At 42.1% G+C, this 12304-nt stretch overlaps 1 protein-coding gene across 2 annotated transcripts in view; it reads left to right on the forward strand.

The window, feature by feature from the left end:
• Nucleotides 1-12304, forward strand: part of TIAM2 (TIAM Rac1 associated GEF 2) — a 134664-nt gene that overhangs the window by 34143 nt on the left and 88217 nt on the right. The window lies entirely within an intron of this gene.

Consider the following 12304-nt stretch of genomic DNA (forward strand, 5'->3'; position numbering starts at 1 on the left):
TTTTCTTAGTTCTGAAGAAAAAAAGGCTATTAAAAAATGCGAGCCTCAGAGGCTGTGCAGGGCAAGCCTCTCTGTAGTGGTAGCTGCTACCACTTGTGAGCTGCCATCACCTGGGGCTCAGAGATTAACTCTTATGAGGGCCTCAGTGGTCCTGGACATTGCAACAGCAACCCTGGCAAAGCAACCCTCCATTTTGTTTGCGGAGCATGGCATTATATGGTGTGGGATGTCCCTTTGGCCCTTTGGGGTCAACTGTCCTGGCTGTGTCCCCTCCCATCCTCTTGCCCACCCCAGCCTACTTGCTTGTAGGGCAAAGTGAGAAATGGAGAAAACCTTGATGCTGTGCCAGCGCTATTCAGCAGCAGCAAAATCTCTGGTGTGCTGTCAACACTGTTTTGGTCACAAATCCAGAAGCACCGTAGGGGCTGCCATGGAGAAAATTAACTCCATCTCAGCAAGACCCAGAGCAAGAGTACTGATTGATGGTTCCCTCTTCTATTGTGCTTAGTCATCTAAATTGAGGAGGTAGGTTTGCTGTGTAATTCACCTATCTCTCCTGATTTCCTGTTTTTCTGTAATGCTTCTGCCACATGCCCTGCCATCACGAGCATGCTTTCTCTTTCTTCATTTAATCATACTGAAATTAATAAGACACTAACCAGAATCACTTTGATTCCCCAACTATTCTCTGTAACTCACTTGAAAATAGATCATAACCACAAATAGTAAGCCCATGCCTACAGCAGTGATAAAGAACCACACAGCACAAAAATAAAGGAAAAGTTCGTCTTCCTTTAGACATCAGGTATGGCATATTACATGCCTTCAGTGTCAGTGGGTTCTCCCTGTTTCAGACATTAGGAAAACCCATTTGAGAGGAGCATTGAGGTACATGTGGAGAGTGCCTGGACAGCAGCCCCTCTCTGCTGAGCTGGGCAAGAGCATGCTGGCTCCACAGAAAGGTGGGAGTGGGGAGCATCCCTTTGATCTCTTGAATTACAGCATTTCACAGGGAGAACTGCAGCCTCTGACAGGAAGATGGTAGCCATTTAGGGCATTGTAAGTCTCTGTGATAGCTGAGGATATAAAATTGTGCTCATCTGCATTATTTTTTGTTGCTTAACATCTGTTCTGACCTACAGCCAGAGCTGTTAGACTCACGTTGATGCTGTCATTCAGTAAGTGAAATGGCCTGCTGGGGTCTGTGAGCTTTGGTGAGAAGCTCACATAAGCTTCTATTTACTCATTTCCCACATTCCTCTCAATCAGAGTTAAGCAACTGTTTTAACAATAACAGTGCATGAGCACTGGTTTGCAGAAAGGTGAGAAGTTCTCAGAAATTGAATTGACATCTTCTAGAGGAATTTCATGTGGTGTAAGGTTTCCCTTCACCATGGGCTGAATGAGAGACTGCTGTTTTCTTTTTTGCATTTCTCTTTCAAGGCTGAAGATACCAAGGATGGACCTTGAGTACAGCTCAATGAGAATATTTCTCTAGCAGATGTTGCATGGTTCAGATGTTTTAGTAATGAAATCATCAAGGCTTTGAATCTCATCTCTGGTTATTATTTTGTTGACAATAACATGTAATTGTTTTTTAACAGCTTAGCTACAGTTAGCACAGCTTCCCAGCTTTCTTGAGAGCTCCATTAGAGGTTTTTGATTTGAGAAACGCAATTTCTACTTCCTTAATTCCTACCCAAACTCTGTTTTGGAGAACATAAGTGCATGTTTTGGATTTCACAGGAAGTCTTCTTACACCTCTGCCAGTCTGTGGTTAAGCCATGATTGGCAAGATACCAAAATCTCTTCATCCATGACCATCCAGTGCCTGTTTGTTGAGTATTGGCAGAGGGACCTTATGGACCAGGGATTTTCACACAGCTCAGCTGTATGAATGTCAGGTGAGCCAGGCAGGAGAGGGCAAAAGGCAAGTGGTGAACTGGCATTTCAGAAGCAGACTTGAGTGTATCTAAGAAAAGATATTTTATAGGGGTGGCATATGTTATAAAAGTGGGCTGAGTTTAGGGAAGGAGGTGTATTGTCTTAGCATGAATGCTGTGAATATGTGCATTTTCTGAGTTTTCCTTAATGAATTTCCATTGCTTAGAAAACAAAACAGTGGTGACAATGGGATGTCTTAGCACTTTCAAAGTAAAATTTAAGTGGTTTTGTAGTGTAAAAGTAGTGTAGAACATAGGTTAAAATAGCTGTCTTTATTTTTGATCATTCATTCATCTCCATCTATAAAAATAAGTTCTTGGCTTTAAAACATTTTGTAGAGCATATGTTTAACATACAACCTTCATAACACCTTTTTAATCTAGAATGTTTATATAGCCAACCTGCTATCCAAGGCACAACTTTTAATTCCATTACAGACTTCACTGTACAAACTACAGTTTGTTTTTACTGCAAAACAGAGATGTTAAGAGCCATTAAGCTAGCAGAGACATGCATTAACACAAGCTATGGAGCTTCCTGTTTCTGTATTGAAATACCCTTTAATTTCCTGTGTGATCTAGCAGCTTCCTATAAAATGAGGATAATGGCACCCTTCTCTTTTCCTGCCATGTTGTGATGATACATTTGTGGAAGATTGTGAAGCACGTAAATACTTTGCATAGTAAGAAGAGATTAATGTCATGTGTTCAGCATGGAGCTTGCCTACTCCTTGTTGATTTTCAGAGGATATTTCATTACTAGATTGCCCCAAATAGATAATGGCAAGGCAGTGGGTAGAAAAAGGGTACAAAGTGGATGTGGAGACTTAGTTTTGCTAGTGTAATAAACAAGGACCATCCTGCTGCAACCAACAAGCTAGACTCTACCAAAGCCCTTTTCAGGCTCTTCTGCCTGTCCCCCAAGGAGCTCCTCAGGGATCAAGGCAGGAGGAAGCCTTGTGGTCAGGGCGAGGGCACTCGCAGCAGCCCTGAGTTGGAAGGATGTTAAAGCTCCATTAAGTCAAGCCAGAAGAGTATGCCTTCAGCGTGTAATGCCAGTGAGTGTGCTAAAAGGTACTTTAGGGGTGGAAGCAAGAATAAAAAAACTGGGGGGTATCAACTAGAGTCCTGAGACCAAGCTAAATGCGAAAAGTGGGAATGGCTGATAAGTGGGAGACACAGTAAATACACAGGTAGGTTAGATATAATGTAGTAAATAGCTGAATGACCTCTAGGATTAGAGCGATAAAATGTAGTGAACTTGGAGGAGAAAGTACAGGGTTGAGTGCTTTGCACTAATAGCAAAAATGCCTGTTGACATTTGGGAGTCACCCTCTGAAAATGAAAGCGGAAGGGAATCAACAGCTTTATTACCCGTTGCTGGAAGATTGTCAAGTACTAATGTGATTCGGCTGAGTCCTAGGTTATGTCAGTCCAGGTATTTTCATTGACTTAGGGAAGAATTACTGTTATTGAGCAGAGTGCTGGAGAGGCATCTTTGGGAATAGTATTTATGCTTCTGAACATTCACCTTTAAGAAAGATAAGTTCGACAAAACAGGTGATGAAAGGCTTCTGGGCTGGCTGGAGGCTAATCTTATCTAAGGAGTCATTCGAACATGCTTTGTTTAATCAAGTAAGAGGTGGATTCATGAAGGAAGTACAGTACTTTTGTGTGAGAAGGGGGATGGAACCAGAGAAACCTCGTGGTTAGCTGTCATTGCTTCCACATTAGTCCCAGGGCTTGGATGTGGCCTGTTAGTGAAATAGTTGGACCACAGCAACGCTAAGTGAAGAGAATATAGCTGTACTGGGAACAGGAAAAAGAAAATAGTCTGCTTTTCACAGAGAGCAAAGTTGTTACCAGAACAAGCAGATGTGAAGCCCTCAGATGGGTATTAAGTTGTAGAATTAAGAATATGGGCATAAGTCATGTACTGCTTTTTTAAGAGGTGAAATAGGATTTTATTTCAAATTACTCCAAAGCTGCTGGGTTCTGGAGTTCACTGTGTAATGAGACAGGATAGCAGACACAGTGAAACAGAGGTCCACCTTTAGGTGTCAATTCCTGTGTTGCTATGCAAATTGTTATTTCATTTTTGTGGACATAAATATTGATTTGGGGCTTTTGTGGGTTACCAGTGATTTCTGTTGTAGTGTTCATGTGTTTATTTTCAATTCAATACATCATCTGCAGCGTAACTTGGCTGTATTTCCATGCTTGGCACTTGCATGTGACCCTGTGATTTTATTAGAATATTGAATAAATGCCTTGTTTTTTGGCTGAGTTTGCTCACCAACTGTTGCTGCAATCAATGAAGTGTTCAGCTTTTCTGATAATAAAGCAATTGTTCATGTGCTTAACTACAGATTTAACAGCCTAGCTCTGTATATTGGAACTTGGGGATGTCATTTGCATCCAAAGAGACCTGTTTTATCTGAGGTCAGTTATTAAATCCCAAGTGATTGTCTCCATAGGACAGTATAAAAAGTCTGACGAAAGCAGTGAGGAAGAGAGAGCCTGAGTTTGCGGTTGTATACGTGATGCTGTTGTGCATTTGTTAGACGTGACTGAGAGCCGCTCTTAAGAGCTGGTTTTCATGACTACAGCATTCCCGCTGTGGTTTGGCAAGTTGTGTTTTTGCCAGGGCGTCTCACGCGGATGTTAGGAATACCTACTCCCTCCTAGCAAGTTAAAAAAAAGGTAAAAAGAAAAACCTCAGAAGACCAAAAAAAAAAAAACCAAAAACAAGATACCCTGGAGCTATCTTCAGGCAAGCAAACCCCTGTCAATTCAGCAGCCCTCTGAGCAGCTTTCCTGTGGAAGCAGCCTGGAGGCTGAGGAATGCGGGGTCAGACAAGAGCCCAGTCACAGCATATTCTCCGGCGGCTGTCCAGCATCGTGGCAGGCTGGCCCGCATAATCGTTTCAGGCGGCCCGTGGAAAACCACCCTCTGGTTAAGTCTGCATCATGCTGTTCCACCAATGGAAAAAATTGAACGGGAGGAGGGTGTGTAGCCTGCAGACAAAAATACATCCAGCCTCGCGCAAGATCTGTTTTTAGTTCCTAACGGCTGAGCATTTTGAAGTGTTAGGCACAGTTTCCTGGCGTGTCCAGGGCAGGGAGAGTCCTTGTGCCTGCGTGTCTGTGTCGCCATGGCAGAGCTGGGGCAGCTAGGAGGTTGAAGCCAGTGCCCTGGGGAAGGTAAGTGAAAGCGGGAAGAGGGACTGGAGCCAGTGAGGGAGATGCTGGGGGAGAGCATTCAGTTGTCTGCTTGCCTGCTGCCGGACAGACCTGGAAAACTGCAAGAAAAGTAAGGAAAGACTTGGGAAGCCTCTGAAAGCAAAGGGCAGAGCAGGCTACGGCAGCACCAGGTCTTGTAGCCTTCGCGCTGCCCCGGCTATCGCTGTCTGTGCCCGCGATGAATGGTTTTCCTCTAGAAAACAGTTCTCGGTGGTCATCTGTCAAACTCAATTGCCTGAATTGCTAAATAAACCACCACTAGGATCATTTTCAGCTCTGCTATGACAGGGCTGGATTTCTTTTAAGGCAAATTATGAGAAAGTATATTTGAGAGTGCTACAGTTGCTGCAACATTAAAGTGACTCTCTAATACAGTGTGATTAATAATCGTTGTGAATCTTTTTTATTATGCTGTCTATTCTCCTGAATACTCCAAGTAACCTGCAGTAAATAGACAGTGTATCCAAGCAAGGGTTATATGTTTGTGAAGAGTTAAGAGGACAAGTTTCAGTCAGCACTACAACCACCACTGAACTGGGGTGGTAAGGAAAACTGGAGCTCCTGCATCTGGCAGAGGTAGATCCTGCACAGGTTTTGATCTTTCTACATTGATTTTTGATATTATGTAGATTTTTAATATGTAACTGTACAAAAAACTGTTAAAAATCAATGTTTTGTGGCACAGGAAAAGTAAAAAAGAGAGAAATGCCCCAGAAATGGAGAAGTGCCTTCCACTACCGCATCCCCCAATTTTTTTTTAAGCATGGGGTGATTAATTGCTTGTACAATGCAACCAAAGTTTGCTACTTTGTTTATGCTTGTTGCTGATGTGGTCACAGAGTTAATTTTGTACGCTGATGTATTACTTCTGGAAATGGTGCGTTTCTTTCCCTTTTGGGTGGACGATTCATTAACACTATACAATGTATGGCAAATTACTAGTTAGAGGCAATAGATGGATTGTATTTTTTTCATGATCACCTTCAGCAGGAAAGAGATATCCATATGTCATGGAAGAGAGGACTCTGAATAGTGCAGTCGGTAGCTGTGAAGCTACAAAGCAAGTGTTTCAGTGGGGAAGCCTAATCCTCAGAGTACTTTTTTATTCTTCTGATGTGTGAGTAATGCACTGGTACTACAGGGGTATAGAAAAGGAAGCCCAGAGCTGTGTGACTGCTATAGGGCTCTTGGCATGCAAAAATCAAGATCTGCTTTTAATTTTCCAAAGGGCTGTGTCTCAGGTTTACCTCGGGTGTCTAACTCCCAGATCCTCTGTCCTCTTCAGGAAGTCCCGGGGCCGAAGGTGGGAAAGCATTTACTTTGGAACTGACACTCTCAAGTGTTTATGAATGTGTAAACTGAGAAATAGAAAAGACTATGCCAAATGCAGCATGGGTTCCCCTCCCACTTGTGGAGTGGGCTATGTAAGAGGTGGCAGGCAGGGAGTCCCACAGCCATCCCAGGCCCTATCCTACAGCCTGAAGCCCACTGTCTTGCAGTTGCTACTGCAAATTTTTCTTTGGTGCCAAGGGTTCAGAGTTGGTCCAATAGACCTGGGAGGATCTTTTGGGGCAGAATGGGCTAATGTTCCTGCCTGGAATTGCTCTGCTGCCTTCACTTCTGCTCTACCTGGGATTGCTTGTCTACAGGGATGCTCAGGGTATGGTGTTGTGAGCTGTGTCCTAGTCCAGAAATAACATTTCTTTTACCCTCTTCAAAGCTGATGTTTTGTAATCTACAGTTTTGGGTGGATACAGGTCAGAGAATATCCCCATAGCTGCCTGCTGACTATGACTATTTGATGACATGAGTTGATTGTGATTGCTACTGAAACAGACAAGAGGAGGGCAGATGTTCCTGGTGGGGATTGGGAATTCCAGTTTGACAAGAACATCAGAGTCTCACCTCCAGCTGTTACCATGAATAAGGAGGTCTAAGGCAGCGATCTCTTCAGGGTTATGTCTAAGCTCAGGCAGGAAGTCTGCAGGTCTGAGCTTGGTCTCTGAAATGTTGTTACTCACTGGCCCAGGGCAGGCAGCGAGGCTGGAGCCGAAGATCCCTTGCTTGGAGCATCTTGGCTCCTTTCAGGTGCACCATCCTCTCTCCCCTAGGCCTTGAAATCCTTTGAAAGCACCATATTAATCTACATCGGGACCTGCCAGTATGCTTACAACCAGAGTAAAGACCTTTCAAATCACTGGGCTCATTTCCCCTTTGAGGGCAGGAAATAGACCCTTTGACATATCAACTCTTTAACTACTGCAGCTACTGCATTAAGCCAAGATGTTAGCTGGCATTCCTGGTTGTTGGGGTTTGTTTTTTTTTCTTTTTTTTTTTCTTTTTCCTAAGCTAAATGGCTTTTATTTAAATGGATGTGCACTTTAGCCATTGTGTATAATTTCAATAACATTTACAGATGGTGAAATTTGTTTCTCCTGCCAAAGAAAAAGTCCCTAGAGATTTAGATTGTATAAGCACTAGTGTAATATGATAAGGATCTCTAGGCTTGACTCAGTCTTCCATATTGCCCTAACTTGAAAACTATAGAACATAATTTAATTAAGCTGCCAATGTTTTGGACCCAGAAGAATAGGCTGAGTAAAAGAAGGAGTCATGTCCCAGGTAAGGAATGTGTAATTCTGATGCAGTATATATGTGATGCAGTGTAGACCTGTTTGGATTAATGTATTTAAAGAAAAGAATCCTGGTAAAGAAGAGTGTCCCTTTCTTGCTTAAACTGTGAAATTAGAAGTCTATATGCCATGTAGGTATGATTCACAGCATGAAAGAAGTTTCTGGGGTCATAATGACTACTGATTTTTAATAAGAAAACTATTTGTTTTGATTTGATCTGTGAGCTACCAAGCAGTTCTTAATGCAGGAGTCTGTAGCTTTAAAAAGGCTAATGAGTGAGTGAGGAATTCTGGCTTCAAATTGGATTTTTAAGACAAAATAGTCCTATTTTTTTTTTTTAAAGAAAGGCATACTTGTGGTGTTTTGGTTATTCATTCTTTGAATGCAGTGGTATATAATGCAAAGTATCCTGCCAAGAATACCATGGTATAATTATTATGGTATATTTTTGTAATAGGAATGCGATTGAGATTGCAGGAATAAGAAATCTGCTTCTGATTTGTGGAAGCATGTGACCAAAATGCGTAGTTCTAAAAAATACAGTAAATTGTTTCCAGTAAGAAATTCTACATTTAATCCAGACACAATGTTGTGCTAACCTGCCTCCCTCATTAATTTCACATATCCATCCATACGTGCAAGAAGGGGAGGACAGGTTCGCATTCTAGCATTCTGTATTACTTTTGCATTAAAACCCCAAGTAGATTAAAACTTAATTAAACTTCAAACCTGTAATTCTGTATCCCTGTAAGAATTCACAAAGTGCACTGATTGCTTGCAAAGCTTACGAACATGTTAGTATGTGAAAGATAGTTATATTCAATTTCTAGGACTTTACATAAGCCATTTAAAATGGACAGTGTTTTAACAACTAAGTGAAAGAGAATGTAAAAAGAAAGAAAAAAAAAGTACGAGTTGCTCTGTCAATTAAAAGTACCCAAGCCAAACCAAAAACAGAAAAGGCTTTTCCTGATGTAAAAAGCCAGTAATGTAGTTGCTGTACATGACAGCATGCAACATTTCTAACTGGATCTGCCATTAAAAGAAAATAAGTTGGTCATTTCATATAAATGAGGGGGCTTTCTGTTTCTTTTTTTTATTGCTCTGAAATGCTTTCAGATTCTCCATTATCCCAGTTCCACTGATCCTGATGACAGTCTCCTGCTCTGCACTTATGAACCACGCACTCAGAGCAGCCACCTGTGTAAAGACTCTGGTGAAGCCTTCCCTCCATGCCTCCCCTCTCCACCATGTGCAGCCTGGAGATGGCCATTGTAGTCTGACTCTGCAGTTGGGTGTCCTTACCTGCCCATGTGGAAATAGGATTTTCAAATACAGCAGAAAGCATGCAAGACTCTCCTCTTGCTTCATTACTAGAGAGCAGTTGATGGGATATACTCTGCCCTTTGCATGTAAAGGCTCTTTGCACAAGTATTTATATCGCCACTGAATGAGTTGAAGTTCTGCCTTACTTTGCCAGATATTTATACCAGTATGGATAGCTGAGAAGGGACTGTGTCCAGAGGCAGGTGCCTTCTTTAAAGGTACTGCACTGATGCATGTAACAATCCTCCTGTTGATGAAGAGGTGGTGACACATGGTGGCTGTGTAAGCTACAAGTATGAATAAAACACTTGGTTAGCTTATTTCTTTCTTGAATAATTTCCTCAAGGAAATTCCTTCTTAAAAAGTTTAAACTGTATCCTGGTGTGTCACTGTCAAGAACTGAAAAGATGTAGGCTTTTACTTTTTAGTGGTGAGACGGGTAGCTCTAGCTCCTACCTATTTTTAGCTCTTGATCCAGCACTTCTTTTAAAAGCCTTTTTATTGTTAAAAACATTTAATTTAAGCCCTTCTGATGTGCATGAAGAGTTCCTGTTCCTGGTATTGCTGAAGACTCATGAGTTTCTGCATTTCTTAATGAGTCCTCACTCTGGTGCTTATTTTATGGCATGATGTTATCCTCATTTAGACCTGTTGTTTGTTTTTTTTTGCCATTGTTTTTGCTGGTTTTGCACTGATGCCCTGTTTAGTGAAGATCAACTTCCCTCTACTTCATCAGCAGATTTTTGGGAAAGCTTCAGCAGGTATTGAATGGTTTGCAGATCACTTTTTATACAGCTGCCAGTGAAGATTCCTTGTCAGCAGCCATCCATAGGAATAAAGGCATCAAAATACATCAGAGAGATAGCTTTGGTGGATGTGTTTGTGTGCCTCATGGGGGTAACTTCTCGATCCAGGCTAAAGCCTAACTTTGCTAGGGCTGAAATTAGTTGAGCTCTTTTCAACATCCTGGGTGGTGAAATAGTCAGTTCCAGTCAGGGAAACCTGCTGAACCTCCCTAGGAAGATGCTACCGCAGTCTCTTGCCTTTTTGTAACTGGTATATAGCTACTGTCCAATGCTGACTGTGGTTGCGGAGCATTCAGTCTACTTATGGCTCTGTGCTTGCCTCCCATCAGTCTGGAGCTTGCCATTTTCTGACCTCTAGTTTTAGGGTCTCAGCCTGGCTAGTGTGACTGTACAGGAAGCAGATGGCTGGCAGTAGCAAAATCATTTTGGTCTGTGTTCCCACTGTAGCAGATGAGACCAACACAGGAGCCTGTCTCCCTTGACTCAGACCTCCCGCTAATTCATAATGTAATAATTCCTTGTTGTATCTTATAAGCAAACCTAGTACTGGGATGTTGTTGTTATAGTTCAGTTTTGCTTGCAGTATGGTTAGCAAGTTAAGGTTTCTAAACCTGTATTTTGAGAGATTAAGACTGAGGAGGAATGCACCCATGCAATTGTAGAGCACTACTTGTACGTGCACTCACCTTCATCTTAAGAAAGGCATTTACCCCTCTGGCATTTATAAAGCAGTCTAGGTGCAGTGGTAGTAATCGTAGAATAGTTAGGCTTGGAAAGGACCTGATCAGGCGCTTCTCCAGAACGGCTCGCGTGTTTGTATTTTGGAGCCCAAAAAGTCTAAGGGAACTTAATGTGGAGAAGCCCAAAGGTGGGGAAATACGTTTTTAGCTCTGGGGTTATGATTTGCGCTAATTATTGGGTGTGGTGGGGAAACATACTAATCACCCCAGATTAGTATGTTTGCATAGCTGGGTTTTTTGAATGTGTTAAGATGAACCAGGGTGAAGATTAAAAACTTCTTTTTTAGGGAATGTGGTATAATTGAAAGCAAATAAACTCTTAATAGTCGTCTTCAGGCACAGTGAGCTGCTTTCTAAATATGCTGATTATAACTGAAGAAAATATTCATAGAAACTGGTTTTACTCACAAGAAGTATTCATCCCTCTGTGTAAGAAGAGAGAAAAGCACATTTTCGTCTGCGGTGGTAGGTTGCTGTGGGAAATATAGGGGAAGCTGAACTCTGTTCCCTGCACTGTAACTTCCAGTGCTTCCACAGTTCAAATAGTGTAAAATGTGTGACTGGAGCAAGCACAGCCAGAGCTTGTCCACATTTGCCTGCCTGCCCCAGTGTCCCTCTGCCTTTGGGCACCAGCTGATTCACTCTGCTCTCTCCCCCTACACCATCCCCTTTATAATCTGCAGAAAGAAAATTGCTTCATACAAGTGTGAGGCAAGAGAAAGGCACCACAGCTGATTTTCAGGTTGATGGTCTTTGTGCAGCCTTGCAGATGCCCCGATTGGTTATTGCAGTGTGCACGAATGTTTAGCCTACCGTAGCTTTCTGGACAGCCAGGATGCTGAGAGAAATTCCTTGGGGCTATTTCTATGGGATTTATTGACTGTTCTGTTGTACTGCTGACTGATTCCTTCACAGACTGAGGCGCTATTTTGTAGACATTGTGCCCCGAGATAAATTTATTCGTTCACCCATTATGTGACCTGTGTATTGGATCAGACATGTACAATAGAGCCTGGTAGCAGCAGTTCGAGCCTTGATGAATTGAATGTCTATCTTCTGAGGTTCATGACAGCAGCTTGCTCGCTACCCACTCTCTTAAAAGGATTACCTTGCCATTGCACAATCGCTATGGAGACCAGATGGTCTTTTTGCCTGTTTCTTTAGACAAATTGGGTTCAGTGTTCCCTTATGAATAGATATAAACCCTTCAAAGCCCCTTGTTGAATGTACTTTCTGCTCCCAGATGAAGAATTCTGAATGTAAACTCATTGCTCATTTGTGGTCTGTGCCTGTTGGATCGAGGAAGGCAGTTCTGCTGGGGGTTCACAATTTGTTCAGCAGCTTGGAGTGTAGGAAGTTTGTGTGTTGTCTTCTGTTTACCTTCAATCTTTTGTTTAATCCATGTTTCATCTGACATTTTTAAAACTGTTTACATAAATGTGTGCACTTAACAGCATAGGCAAATCAAATCCATGAGGCAAGAGTGTCTTAAACATGAATGTTCCAAATTGTTAGAATAAGATAAAAGATAATTTTTTCTAGGCATTTTGAGACTGTTTTTAGCTCTAGCTTGCAGTCTTTACCTTTGTTTTTGGTAAGGTTAGCAAAATAC

This window comes from Pezoporus flaviventris, unplaced genomic scaffold, assembly GCF_033815535.1.
Source record: "Pezoporus flaviventris isolate CSIRO_AGI_PZ_B2104156 unplaced genomic scaffold, CSIRO_AGI_Pfla_v1 ptg000066l, whole genome shotgun sequence".
NCBI classification, from domain to species: Eukaryota; Metazoa; Chordata; class Aves; order Psittaciformes; family Psittacidae; genus Pezoporus; species Pezoporus flaviventris.